Below are 15,225 nucleotides of genomic sequence, written 5' to 3'. Positions count from 1 at the left end.
ATGTAAAATGGGATAGACGAAAAACTAAGTGGTAGAGCGTAAGGGTGAGTGTGTGTGTGTAAAACTTTATAACTATTAATGATGTTAAGGACAAACGACGAATCAAGACGTTAATTTAGTCGGCCTCAGTTCTGAGCCGGATAGAACCCTTTTTCTAGCCCGCGGATATTCATTACAGGCGGTAAGAGCGGTGTTATTTATGTAGCCATACATATACCTACAGTTCGGGTGTTGTTAGAATTAAGGCTCGTTAGAGAATGGGAATTTGTTAAGTGTCCCGACGGCTGTGAAAAAGAAGTACAATCAGATTAATTCAAGTCTCTTGTGTCCTGTCCACGCCTAATTTCATAACTCTCTCGCAGACACAGGTCCAGATTTATTCAAGCAACGGGACTGTTTATTGTTTTTTCTTTTTCAGTTAAGTTTTAGTAAGAACAAAATACGAAAATTCGATCCATATTAGATGGACACGGCGGCGTGGGTTTAGTAACGAGTTGCAGTGAACCTCTAAAAATCCCTTAAGTGACACGAAAGTATTCCTTCTTCTCTTCCGCGGGCCAAGGACTCTATTGTTATCTTAACTTGTCTGGCCGCACCTTTTCTTTTTCCTTGAAATTGAGACCGTTTTAAGTCCTAAATATATCTAGAAACGTGCCAAATATACGGTAACGTTAAAAAAGAAATCTGTTTTTAATAGTAATTAAGAAACTTAAAATAGTATGATAGTAAGGCATCATGTTTTACGCTCCTCCAAGACTTCACTTGGGGTATATGGAAAATTCTGCAATTTTAAAATTATAATTTTTGAATCGAGCGAGAAATTTGAAGTTAAAAATTTAAAATTGAACATGGTGATAAATGCATTAATAATATAACAGATTTTGATCTACCTCCCATTTTAAATATATACATAAATAATATCAAACATCCAAATAATTAAACTAATTATTTTAATTGTTATTATTGTTATTATTTAATTTAATAATATTAAGTATTTACTAGTATAATATTTATTTGTGTTACAATTTCCGCGTTTCGCACGTTCAAATTGAGCGCATTAAACAAATCAGCTGCTAATTGGAACGCCTCGTTGGCGGAGGTATCAGCGGGTTCACTTCGGCAATTCATGTCGAGAGACGTGGTTGTAGAAGTCCTTCTGTGATGAGCTAAAAGGCTCGAAATCCGGATCGTTGCAAAACAACTTACTGTGAGTAGGAACTATCTTTTTAAAAAGGATCTAACAGACTTGATTCTTCTTGTAAGAAGAATAATAGATGGATGAATACATTGACTGTTATTGCTGCAATTCTTTTTTCCGGGTCTTCTTGGTACCCTAAGTTAAGTCTTCATTGGACAGTTGCTTCGTATTGGAAGATAATATGTGTAGTTTCTACCTCTTCATTACATAACGTACAAATGGAAAAAAAATTAATGTACCCAGGTTGTGTAGGGGTTTTCTCAGATCTCAGTCACTTCTCTAGACCTCACCACTCCTCTGAGTTTTAACCTGTCTAGCAGTAGCAATGCGTTTGCCAGTTTTGGTGAAGGTTCTTCTTTAACCATGGCAACTCTAGAGATCGTTCCGTGTCTCCTTTTGTTTTGTGTGGACCAATTCTAAAATATAGGATCATTTGTTTGAACTTATCCTCAGATTATCCGTCTTTTCTATTTTCTGCCTGTTGGTTCATTGCCCAAAATTCTTTTGTGCTTTTGCAACCAATATTGCCAGATCGTTATGTTTTCCAAGTTTTTGGAAGCTTTTGATGAAAAGCTGTGAAGACAGGCTATTTTGGATGGGACATTTCTACATTCCAGACTGCGTTTCGTCGATATCTTGGATTATAGAGTAGATTATAGCATCTGATTAGGTCTTGTATGTTTAATCTGAATAAGATGTAAAATAGCTCTGACAACCGAGTTCCTCACTGAAGATGGCGCAATACCGAAACGCGTTTGAATAACTCAACAACCCGCGAATGGAGACAGACCCAGTAAGTGACCATGTACCGGTTCAACATGGATTAAACTTGTTGATTAAAACAAGGAACAAGTGTTTTCAAACCCGGTTGACAAATGACAAAGTACCTTTTGCATAGTTTCTTATAGAGTCGTTAAGCCTTGAACAAGCTCACTTATCAATGAGACAGGCTACTTAAAGGAAAAAAATAAATTAATAAATTTCATTCATATCGCGGGTTAAAAGGAATTTTTTACAAAGTGATATATTTATTTTCGAAAAAAGTTGTGCCTGTTTCGTAACCGAAAGTGCACAAAATTTGAACGATGTTTACGACACGGCGGCCAAGAAGGCTTGCATATCTTTTATACAGATACGTCTAATGATCCAGATCATTTCCTCGAACGTCCTTTTAGGTAAAAAGGATTCGGCCATAACGATAGCCCCGACGATATATTAGTAAGCATTTCTTTACCGGGCTGATAAGAAAAATATCTTCTGAGGGTCCAATAACCTTTCGCATTTCAATCTGAGCTAACGCTCGTGTTTTAACATTTTTTGTTTAAAATTTTTTTAAAATGTTTTATCTTATTAGTTTCATTGTAGTTTAAATAAGCAAACATAAATAGCAATTCTGCGATAAGAATATGTTAATCATAAGTACATTGAAAGTTTAAATGAAGCTCAAAACAAAACTTTCTAACCGTATCCATCTTTTTTTTATTTTTATTAACGTGACAGATTATATTAGTTGGTATTTTAAATAGCAATATATAATAAAATCTGTCAATAAATCTATCATATTTGTCTAAACGGGCTTGATTTATTATGCCTGAAGGAAAGACGCTTTTGGAACGTGTTGACGACCTTTCACTTAATTTAAATATACTGTCTTTAAAAATTTTAAAACATTTAGCCAGGTTTCTCGAAATTATGATTAACATCGGGAAAGAACTTGCCTAACAAGTACCATTTCAAGTTTGATGGAGAACATGCAATTTCGTGTTTACAAAATACCTAATGAGATATAGATATGTACATATACACGGTTTATCAACTTCTATAGTCCACCCATTTAATTCGGAAAAGATTAACTTTAACAAAAGTTGGTCTTATACATACCCCAAGTTAATTTTGGCTAGGATTCGCGTGGTGGTAGCAGATTTAACATAACTTTCTCATCTAGCTAGTAAATGGCACTAACTTTGTTATTTTAAAACAGAATCACATACTATTATTGAAACACTTTAATTGTAGAGCTTATTTTATGCCACTTTTACTGAAAGGCATATATTGACAGGATCGACCATTTTTGAGTTATGACCGCGGAAGAGGCGTGAGGGGATATGTTTATTGTTACAAGATGGCCCACCTCCTTTATTTCGAAAACGATTAACTTTAGCAAAAAATGGTCTTATACAAATCCCAAGGTAATTTTTTGTTAATTTTTCTTTCAACATGCATATCCCTCCATACGTCTTCCGTCGGGCATAAATCGTCGATCCAATAAAAATTTTACTTTCAGTAAAAGTGGCATAAAATAAGTTCTATAATCGAATTGTACAATAAAAATATGGGATTCTCATTTAAAATAATAAAGTTAAGTGTCATTATGTAGTGTTACATCTGTTACCACTACGTGATTCCTAGCCTAAATTAACTTGGGATTTGTATATGACTATTGTCTGCTAAAGTTAATCGTTTCCGAATTAAATGGACTGACTATAGAAGTTGATACACCCTGTATAGTGTTTAAAATTACTAACACAGACATTACCAGATATTAAAATAAAGATTAAAATATAATAGCAGACAGTAAAAGAAAATATTAGAACACTAGAAGGTACAAAAGAAAAATCAATTTTTCAAAATTCAAATCTCCAGAAATTATTTTTGTCAATGCTGAAAAAAATAATGTTCACGAGTCTGCAGAATTAATTATTTGGCAACATTTTAAAATTACTATTGGAAATCAACGATAAAAATATAATTATTTATGTTCTAGTTTAAGGAATGTAAAAATTTAAAAATGCAATATTTTTTATGAGATTTCTCCATGTGGTGTGTGGGGTGATATCCTGTAATTTTGTCGTTACGATCATTTTACTCTGCTTGTCCTCGCTTGGTTGGTCTGTTTGACACGTTTCCGTAGTTGCCTTTTCGCTATCTTTAGTGTTGAGTCTGGGTGATTGTTGTACTCTGTTTTTATAAGTTCGGCAGCCTTTTGGTCAGTGCTTTTTATGGATTAAATTTGGTTTTTATGTTGTAATTATTTTTTCTATCCCCCTAACCATCCCTAACCAGAAGTTATAGCAACTAGTTCGCTAAAATGATATTTTAAGAATTTTTTAAAGTATACTTTCGAGTCTAATTCATGTTTGTGGGAATGTCAACTTGATTTCATTATGCAGCCTAATAAATTACCAATAATATTAGCAATAATATTATTTACTGTTCTGTCAATTTAGGGAAGAAATTTAATTTCGATAAAAGTTAATTTGACTTTTTTTTTGCTGCACGTATATGAAGGATATGGGTCGATGCAAAATTTCACGAGGAATACGAAAATAATATGTTATAATGAATTGAGATCAGATATGCAAAAGGTTTCATAAAAAAAAACCGAAGAAAATTTGTTTTCGAATTCGCTTAAAGACTTTAAATATAAATTTTCATTGCAGTTAATGTTTTTGCTGGATCCGCTAAGGAAAATTTTTTCTTGCCAATGTCCGATGTTCCACTTAAACATTCATAACTCTTTTTTATTTTATCATGTTTCTACGTTATTATAATCATTATTAGAAAGCTTTATTTCCTTTTTTTGAGCCTATATATAACTAAAGTTGTTTATAACTACGTAAGTGAGAAAAATAGGAATAAAATCAACAAAAACTCTCCAAATCTCGAGTTATTTTGTCTAACCTTTCGGCATTAGCCATAAATCTCGAGTAGTAGTTTATTTAAAGAGATTAAATTTATGCTCGTATGTGTTGATTATCGGTCCCTAAACGTCTGAAATGTTTATTTTTGATTGGTGGAATCGTTAAAAATGTATCACAGTTTTTTGTGACTTTCGAAAAAAATAGTGCAAGTGCAAAGAAAACCTTGTCTAAAAATTTATTACTTCATATTTGCAAAAATATGTATTATTATATTGTATATGTATCATTTAGTGATTAATTAAACTATAATTAACACTAAATGATTTGCCAGTATTTTGGGTATTTTTCTTTCACACCTTCATAATTAAATAATTTTTATTAAAGCACATGAATTTTTTAATCTTATTTAATTTGGTCTTCATTAAAATAGGTATCTTGCAATTAATGTAACGATAAAAATACATAAAGTTTGAAATAAAACAACAAAATACGAGTGTCTGTTTTTTTATCTTTATATTTATGCTATAGGCTTTTTTCAAAAAGTCATTTTTATCTTTTAGATTTCTGTTTTGAATTAAGAATTAATGAATTAAGATGAACTTGTAATTGATTAGGTATTACAAAAATACTAATTACTTGCTTTTATGAAATGTACGTAAAACGTGAAAGTATGAAATATAAAGAAATGATTTATGAAAATGGTTTTTAAATTTGCCTATTATGTATTGTTGAATATATATACTTGAAAAATTATATTAATAAAAGTCTAATAAAAATAAAATATGGTTTATCTTAAAACCTAGAGATAAAAGTCATTTTTTGATTTGTTGCTTTCTAGTGTTACGTTTAGATCAATCAACTAGAAACCTTGTTTGGCATTTTTATTATAGATGTCACTAAGTTTGGAATTATGTTCTTGAGGTTTTAACCGTTTTACTACCCACACGGTCCTGATATCAGTGTCCCCCGTGAAGAAAAAATCCACTTTTATAGGGATATTTAAAAAGATACTTTGTAAAAAGTAAATAAATATAAAATTCGAATACAAGAAAAGTAGCGAAGCAAAGCTACTTTCCGTTCAAACGATTTAGAAGCAATATTCCTTATAAAACAAGGGCCGGAGAAATATTCAATGTTGTAGTCCGTCCGGAGATGTCACCTTTTTCAACATTGTGGTGCAGACGTCGGCTCAATTTGTTAGAAGGGAGAAAAATACGATGCTGTCACACATAGCAAAAGAAGGCGGTACATAAAATAAAATATATGCGGTGTCAGTTCAAAACCACGTTGGGAGTGTATTGTGCTAAAACGTTCCTTTTCACTAAAGTAATTTCCTTCTGGCGTACGTTTAAATTTATTACAAACATCTCGTATATTTTAAAATTATTTTTTTCTTATTATTTAAAAATCCATCGGTATCCCAGAGGCATTAAGGCGCATTTAAAAATAAATGTTTTCTTATAAAAACAAATAATGTGCTCTATAATAAAAATCCGGTTGCATGTATATAATATATGCAAAATTTTGAAATAACAAAGTTTCGCAATGAATCTTAGATTTATCAAATATGTATTTATAAATTATGTATCAAATGTAAGTAATTTTTCTTTTTATAACGCCTTTCTTCTTATATGTGTAAATTAATAACATTAGAACACATTGGGTTAATCGAGTGATAAGGAGGGATAAATTAAAAATTCGCGTATACTCGACGAAACTAAACTCTATATCCCTTGCTTTTAGCTGACGATCAAAAAATCAACCGTATTGTTTTTTTTAATGTACTGATTCGCTCAGTGTGGCCCAAAAACTCAGGAGAGTGCCTCGGAAGGCCCTCTAATAAATAAATCGATTTAAGGGTAAGAAGTAAGGGTTAATAAAGGGTTACCTGCCACACAGGGATAGACGGGAACGAAGAAACAGAAAGGGAAGCCGTCAGAATTTCCCACGACGCTTCCCAACCTGAAAACTATTTTCCACTATATTAAAAGGACAATGGAAAAACCGCTGGAGTCGTAGAAATAGAAACTGTAGCCAAACTGTGGGCAGGTTAAGAAAGGTCCAGGGAGAACGTGAAAGACTTTAAGTTTTAAGTTTAAAGGCCATGCTGACAAGACTTCGCATAGGTCATACAAGAATAACTCACGGACACCTACTGGCCGAAAAGTGACCGCGCGGTGCGGGTTATGCGAGAATAAAATAAAGATCGAACACATTTTCAGTTGTTGAAGGCTTGACGTTTGTAGGTAATATTTGGATATATTCGGACCTGTGCAGTCTTCGGGCGCAGATCGCTATTCCGATACCTCAGGACTATAGGGATTTTTAAATTTATATACTGTTTGTGTGAGCTGTGTAGTGTTCATTTTAATTTATTTATTATTAAGGAGAGGGTTGCTTAACTCCGCTCCTAGGAATATGATTTCTCTGGGGGAATGAATGTGTCTGGGCTTCAATGTTAGTATCGATTGTTGTTTCTATGTTAATTTATTCGAATGAATGTAATTTATTAGCGTGAAAGGAAGGGGTTGCTTAACCCCGCTCCAAGGTATATCATTTCTCTGAGGAAATGAATGTGACCGGCTTCTATGTTTATATCAGTTGTTGTTTCTACGTTAATTTATTCGAATGAATGTAATTTATTAGCGTGAAAGGAAGGGGTTGCTTAACCCCGCTCCGAGGAATATCAATCTCTAGGGGAATGAATGTGACCGGGCTTCTATGTTTGTATCAGTTGTCGTTTCTATGTTAATTTATTCGAATGAATGTAATTTATTAGCGTGAAAGGAAGGGGCTGCTTAATAGGAGGAATATCGAATACTCTGAGTTGAGAGACGTCTGGAGGTAAAAATAAATTATTAGCTAGAATTTAGTGGGCTGAACCCCCCCCCCCCTCCGAGGAATATCGAGTACTCTGGAGGAGTGAATGTGACTAGACACTATATTTGTATATATGTTTGTACACGTATATAAGTTTTATATATATTTTTTAGTTAACAATCTGTAAACCTCTCTCAAACTCTCACTCTCTCTCATTCCCTATTCTCACTCCCTCCCTCTCTTTTTATTAATGGTTTATACTTTGTACAATTTGATTTTATGAGAGCATGAAGGGCATTGTTTATCCTTGCTTTTTAGAGATTCTGTAAGTTCGCGTTTATATTTTTGATTATTTGCACCCATTTAAAAAAAGCAATGTAATACATTTGATTAATGTTAATAAAACATTCTTTTAAGTTCAAATTTCCAAGGCCGTTATTATTAGGAGTCCGGGTTAAACAGTCTTAATGTTAGGATCTGTCGGTAGAATCAACTCCAAACGGTCCATAAATTAAAGCATAATTGCATTGTTTACCTTGTTAATAATGGACGATATCTAGGTAATTGTACCCGCATTAGCAAGGTCATTTACATAAATATGAATCAGTGAATTGAGTTTAACATCGTGGAAGTGGAAGACACGACAAAGGGACCACCTGGTTTGACATATATGAACGATTATTCAGAACAACATTTCGGACCGGCTGTCTTTTTCTTTTCTTTTTTGTAAATTTTTGTCCCGGATAACTTGTTTTATGTTAAAACAAGTTTATTGAAACCCATCAACCGGCTTTCCTCGAGAGCCCCGTTTCACTGATGTGCTGATCTGTCTACCTCCCAGATCCAGAAATAACGACCTAATCTCTTAATCCTATTGTGCCTCTTGATTCAAAGTTTTGAATATTATGAAAGAGAAAATGTCTTTTTGAAACAAAATTAATAAAACCAATTTACTGGCGACTGTCAATTTCAATAAACATAAGCTTTCAAAATGAAGCGCAGGCCGGCAGTTTATTGAATATTGAAGCAAACTTTGAGAAACTTTTTTTAAAAAATATTTCCTCGTCAGATAAAAAAAATTAAGTTTTGAATAATGATAGGAAAGTTTATTTAAAATTTAAAATAAAAAAATAATATAACCTTCATTAGCTTAATTAAACAAATTTTCTGTTTAATTATCTCATGTTTGTAGTTATTACTTTCAGTAATAAATTAAACATTCTGTATATAGCATATACTGTATGTAAGCACAAAATTCATAAATTTTTACAAAACCAATAGAGTATAATTTACGGTAAATCATAAAAAAAGTAACAGAACAATAGTAAATAATAAAAGAAATTAGCCCGGTAAATCTAGGTAAAGATTCAAAATTGTTACCTGCTCTTGAATAAAATATTTTAGTATTGAATTATTTTAATTGTTATAAAATATCAATATCAAGCTTACATTTTTTTAATATATAAAATATTGTGTATATTCCCTATATGAAATTTTTACTATGTTTAATATACGCATGATATAAATTTTTGGGATTAAATAAAAAAATGGGAGAAAATATAATAGGACAAGGCTAGGATTTCAAATTCCAAGTATAAAAATCGTCAAGGTTTTTACAACCTGTTCTTGTATAAAATATTTTATTATTGAATTCTTTTAATTGATACAAAACATCAAAATCATGGATAATTTTTAAAGTTTATAAAATATACAAGGCCAGGCATAAATTCAAATTTGCAAGTATCGGACCGTCATTGTTATTACAAACTGCTCTTCTATAAAATATTTTACTATCCAATTATTTTAATTAATATAGAACATCAATTTCGTGGGTATTAAAAAAAATCTAAAATGTTATGTATTTTTCCTATATGAAATTTGTTTTATGTTAGATATATTGTAGGATATTATTTTTTTGGTTAAATAGTAAAAAATGTCAGCAAACATAATGGTACATGGCTAGGTATAAATTCAAAATTTTAAGTATCGTACTGCCATGGTTATTTCAAACTGCTCATCCATAAAATATTTTACTATCCAATTCTTTCAATTAATACAAAATATCAATTTCGTATTTTTTAAAACTTCTATAATGTTATGTATTTTTTCTATATGCAATTCAGTTTATGTTTGATATATTGTAGGACATTAATTTTTTGTAATAGAAAAAATACTATAGAAAAAATGTCAGCAAACGTAATAGTACAAGGCCTTAGATTTCCTATACTGTGAAGGGGTTTACGAACTGCTCTTGTTTAAAATATTTTATTATCGAATTTTTTTTAATTGATACACAACAAAAATATCATGGATGTTTTTTAATTTTTTTGAAATCTATGAATTCTTATTATTTTTTCTATATGGTATTTGTTTTATGTATTCCATGATATTAATTTTTTGGTTAAATAAAACAAAAAATTGAAAGCAAATATAATAGTAAATGTTACAAGGAATAATAAAAAACCAGCAAGTAACATGTAGTTATCGATTCTAAAATATCTTTATAGAAATAGTTACACGTTCTTACGTGTATTTCCCACGATAGATTGAGAATTTCAGATTTGATGATTTTGGAATTATATTACATTCGTGATTCATTGTTCTTGCGACATAAGATAGGGAAAATCTGTAGTGAATAGAATTATGTTTCACAATGGTGCACTATCAGTGGATGAAATCTCGTTTAAATGGAACAAGCTGATTGTCTGGAACGTACGTTATCGGAGGTGAGACGTGGGAGGTATAAGCAGTGCCTTACGGGCGGTTCAGATTATATTGTACAACGTCTGAGCCTGTTCGTCTAATTATGTACAATAAAGCTCCGGGCTATTGTAACCGGCGGATGATAGTTATTTGTCAAGGAGCCATTGTTTTCGGGTAATTGTTTTGTTAATGGACGAAGAGTATCGCACCGTATCTGGACGGGAGCGGGATTGGCACCGGCTGCAACTTGGGGCGCTTGCCAAGCATCATATATCATTCAGCCCTCGGGACAGACGATGAGGAAAGCAAAACATAGTCTCAACAGAGTAATTAATCTTTTTTCAAGCTCTATCAACACCAAATCGACGCTGTCGGCCCACTTTGTTTAATTGCCTGTTAATTTTTCAAGCTACCCTATTTCCAACTAGGTGGAAAATCTCTTCACGCTGAAAGAGACATGTTAAAAATGATAAAATGGAAACTATACAGACAAATTCAACCCAAATTGCAAGAATTAAAAAAGGGAAGACTCTTTAACAAGTCTCAAATAGTTCTTCTTCTTAATTTTTTTCCTAAAAGAATAATAAATTGCTTCACAATTCAAGTATAGTATTTATCCATATTGGCTTAATGATGATAATTGACCATAATAATTATTCCAATTATTTATTCTAAGGCTTTTTATATTATTTTATTAAGTTATTATTATCATTTATTAATATTATATATTATTAATATTATTATTATTTATCTAAGGCTTTTGGTTGGGTTCCCGCTCGTGAGACTAATTTTTCATCTCAACCAAAAACCTTAGATAAAAAGAATAATTAATTGGTATAGTACTTATTTTCTTCTGAACCCGTAGATCAAACAATTGATATTTGTAATTTTCGCAAGAAAATGTTCTTATTGTGTCTGATTTAAATTAACAACAAATAAATTAACTTTAATTTGCCTAACTATAATAATTTAATTAGCAGCCATTATGCAAACAGGTTTAATAGTTTTAATAGAAACTATGGCTGAAAGTGGAAGAACGAGACAGTAGTTCAATTAAGATGATTGAGAGCTCAGTCTTTTAATTTTTTCAAGATTTTTAATTTTTTATTTGATTTTAATTGTTCAATATTTGTGGATATAAATTTTTTCCTAAATAAATACTCAAAGTAAGGTTTTCTAAATCCAGTTTTCTTAATACTCAGCACCAGTAAATCATCGATGATTAACCTTCTTTGTAAAGTTAGCAAGGCGTTTGGACGTAAAAGGTACTCTGATAGAATAAACAGATCAGACTAAACCAAGTAATTTTCCTAATTAACAAATGAATGGTTTATAATGATTTTTGTATCGCATACAAGTTTTTTATATAAAACAATTCGTTACGGTAATTTGGGCGTTACCGTTCATCCCGGTCTGCCTATCCTAGCTGTTTGACATATGCCTTTCAGCATTTCGCCATTTTTAGTGTTGTGTCTGTGTAATTTCGATGTAGTTTAATCTATTGTATAAGATCGCGAGGCGTGGAAGGCGTCTTTGTTTGTCGGTGCTTTTGGTGGATTATGTCTGGGTTTTTTATTGTTGTGATCGCCTCTTTTTCAATTTAGTATTTTGAATGGTGCAAACGATTTATGTGAACTTTTTTTAATTTTAGTGCATATGAGTCTGTTAGTGTTTAATATGCTACATTAGTATATTATCAAGTTGTCAAGTTTGTTAATTTTTTGTCCTTTTTGTAAGCCATTTGGTAGACGAACGCAGGTCTGTATTGTTAAGGTTTCCTGATGACTTTCTGTAAGGCAAATCGCGTAGTTTGATTTTTCGTCATTTTTCTAAATGATGTTATATGTTGTTTTCATATGTTTTTCTTATTTTTCGCCTTTTCTATCTGATATATTTGCCTTCCAACTCTCATCTTATGACGTTTATGCCATTTTTATCAAGAGTTTTAGTTTTGCCAATGGCTTACCTATTGTTCTCTTCGTCTCCAGTGCTGTTCCTAATTTGATGAATAGCTTGGATGTTAGCTTGTAAATGTGGTCCATTTAGTGTCTGGTTTTGTGTGGAGATTTGCTTATTGTTTTATCATTTCTGTTTGTGTGTCGTTATTGCATGCAATGGTCATTGATTTTAGATGGTTTTCTTATTTATTTTTCGGTTCTTGGTACTATTTTCAGTCTGTCTTGTATTTTAATGCTGGCTTTTTTTTCTTTTTTGTCGGGTGATTTGATTCGGTATGATATCTGTCGCTGTTTTTTTAATTTGTTGTCGGATTTTATGATTTTTTAGGTATAGAAAAGAAATTTATATCATTGTTATCTAGTTTTACTTTTAATTGTGTGTTTTTGCGTAAGAATTTCACGTCTGTCAGTATGTGATTTATATGGACGAAGCCCTAATATGATGGTTGTGTCATTAAGTTTCTGTATATGTAAGCCATGTTGTGTTTTGCTGTAATTTCGCGGAAGTACTTACAGATTTATAATAATACTTCTACGAGTATGTTTGATATTGGATTACAAATGTTGTTGGATAAAAATTGTCCTTTCGTTGTCTCGCTGAATGTAGGCTTGTTATATTAAATGGTTATATTATATGGTTATTGTGTTTTGAAAGTCTTTGATTGTGTTAATTTAATTGTAAAATTTGATTATGTAGTCGGTTGAGTTTTTAACTAATCTTTGTTCGTTAGATTTATGTGTGCATTGAGTGATGTTTGGCTGTGTTTTGCGTTTTGCAAGCTTTTGATGGTTGTGATTTTTATGTAAATTTTGGTGTTTGTGAATTCAAGTGTGTGATATTTTATTTTGTAATCAGATTTGATAATGGTGCCCTGTGTGGTTTTTTGAAATTAGGTTACCATTTAAATTTTTGTCAAAAGCTTTCCAAATGTCCCTATGTATATATGGTCATACATAGGGAATGGTACTTTTTCTTTCTTTACTTTTATGAAAAGAGAAAAAATGTATTTTCACTTTTGATAGTAAGGATACTTCAAATTCAGTATTTTTTTTATAAATATTAATTTGATATTTAATAACAAATCACAACCATATTATAATATTTAATTACGATAGTATTTGCAGACACTAATTAACTTAAAATATTTGCGATTCTACCGAATAGCCAACCAAAATAATAAATTCGCCAAAATAAAGAAAAAAACTTCAAGCTCGTGTTCTCAGTGTCAAACTTAAAATGATTCTTTTGGTCATTTGTTGAAGGTGACCAACCAAATTTTTTGTTTGCCTTTTTACAAGGTATTTCCTGGTCAGGTTTGGCGTCTTAAATCAAATTTTAAAAAATTATTCCTTGCTGAATGGTACAAAAACTACTTCATATTGTTTATTTCTTGTTACTTATTGGAATGTGCAATATCTTTTCATAAATAGCAACGGATTTTACAAATTTCTAAAAAAAAACCCAGGAAGGTGAGATATAAGTTTCGCAATAAGGGCTGACGGTTGCGTGTTGCCTGGAACATGTAATTTATGGCAAGAGCGGGCGATCATTAAATAATGGCCAGTCGCCACTGTGATTAGTGGGGAGCCGAGAGGCTATCTAAACATGTTTAACAAATTCACGGTGGTCCACTCTAATTTTCCTAACTAATTGCTGGACATTAAACTAACAGGGGCAATTGTGACATTGGCGCTTACCTAGGCAGCATCTCGACCGGTCACTCCCAAAGATAACACCTGCAACCAAATTTCTATTAGTCGTTCACTTTATATGTATACGTTCGAGTAATTTCACTTGGAAAATTTTTGGGAATGTTTCTTGTGGGATTTTAAATGGGGAAAGACAGCCATTAACCAAACGGACGTCAACTAGGAAATATTAATCTAAATGTTGTTTAAATCGACTAAACACATTTGTTATTATCGTCAACATCACCAAACATGGAACTGCATTATTACATAAACAACAAATAATTAACTATAAAAGATAAATTAAATATTAACACATACAAAATACTAAGAGAAACGTTAAATTTATAAAAACGTACAATACAACGATAACCCAAGTAGCCTTAATAATAAAAACATTAAAAAATAAATACAATTTTTCAATTAATTAATCTTTATATAAGGCATTGGTTGAGATAAAAAAGTCAGTGCCACAAGCGGGATTCGAAGTCGCGACACTCGGCTAAATACGCCGTTGCTCTACTATTTGAGCTATCGTGAGCGGTGTATTTAGCCGAGGGTCGTGGGTTCGAATCTCGCTCGTGGCACTAACTTTTTTATCTCAACCAACACCTTATATAAAGATTAATTAATTGAAAAACGTTATTCGGTCAATCGGACCACGAACTCTAATGAATATATACAATATGAACATTATGAAATGATTTAAAAATATAATTTTGAATCATTATCTTTGCCGATTTCAAAATTGCCAGGTTTATTCAGAAATCTTGAGATGCCGTCTGGTGTGATGTAGGTTTCAGAAAAACATTTTCTTTAACGTGGCAACGTTTCGATCTTTATTGAGATCATCTTCAGGGCTCCATAAAGATCGAAACGTTGGCACAATAAAGAAAATGTTTTTCTGAAACTACATCACACCAGACCGCATCTCACGATTTCTGAATAATTATCGATTAACCGTCACTAATCACCACACATTGCCAGGTTTGATTTTCCATTGAGTAAAGTTAAATCCTAGTTGGTAAACAATGTTCAATCCTGTCAACAAAGCTTTTCCTTACGATACTTTGAAATTTAAATATGAGAACTCTCAATTTGAGAAGTTCATTTATGACTATCTTTTCTTATGTTTTCAATAAGTCGACTCGATGTGTAGGGGGAAACGATTTCATTTATCGGAAATCTATCTGAATGTCCTCATTTTGGTAGCCTC

General features: G+C 31.7%; 1 protein-coding gene across 6 annotated transcripts in view; it reads right to left on the bottom strand.

Moving 5' to 3' along the window:
- LOC106672939 overlaps window positions 1-15,225 on the bottom strand; it is a 144,193-nt gene that overhangs the window by 63,585 nt on the left and 65,383 nt on the right. For 4 of the 6 annotated variants that reach the window (XM_014404777.2, XM_014404776.2, XM_014404775.2 and 1 more), the window contains exon 2: window positions 14,019-14,057. The exons of the other annotated variants lie outside the window; for them this stretch is intronic. The gene's annotated coding sequence lies outside the window, so the exon portion shown is untranslated. The remainder of the gene's footprint in view (window positions 1-14,018; window positions 14,058-15,225) is intronic. 6 annotated transcript variants of the gene reach the window in all.

The sequence above is a fragment of the Cimex lectularius genome, unplaced genomic scaffold (genome assembly GCF_000648675.2).
Source record: "Cimex lectularius strain Harlan isolate CLEC.00 unplaced genomic scaffold, Clec_2.1 scaffold48, whole genome shotgun sequence".
In the NCBI taxonomy this organism is placed as follows: Eukaryota; Metazoa; Arthropoda; class Insecta; order Hemiptera; family Cimicidae; genus Cimex; species Cimex lectularius.
Note: the sequence above shows the minus strand (reverse complement) of the source record. Positions and strands in the feature narration are given on the sequence as shown.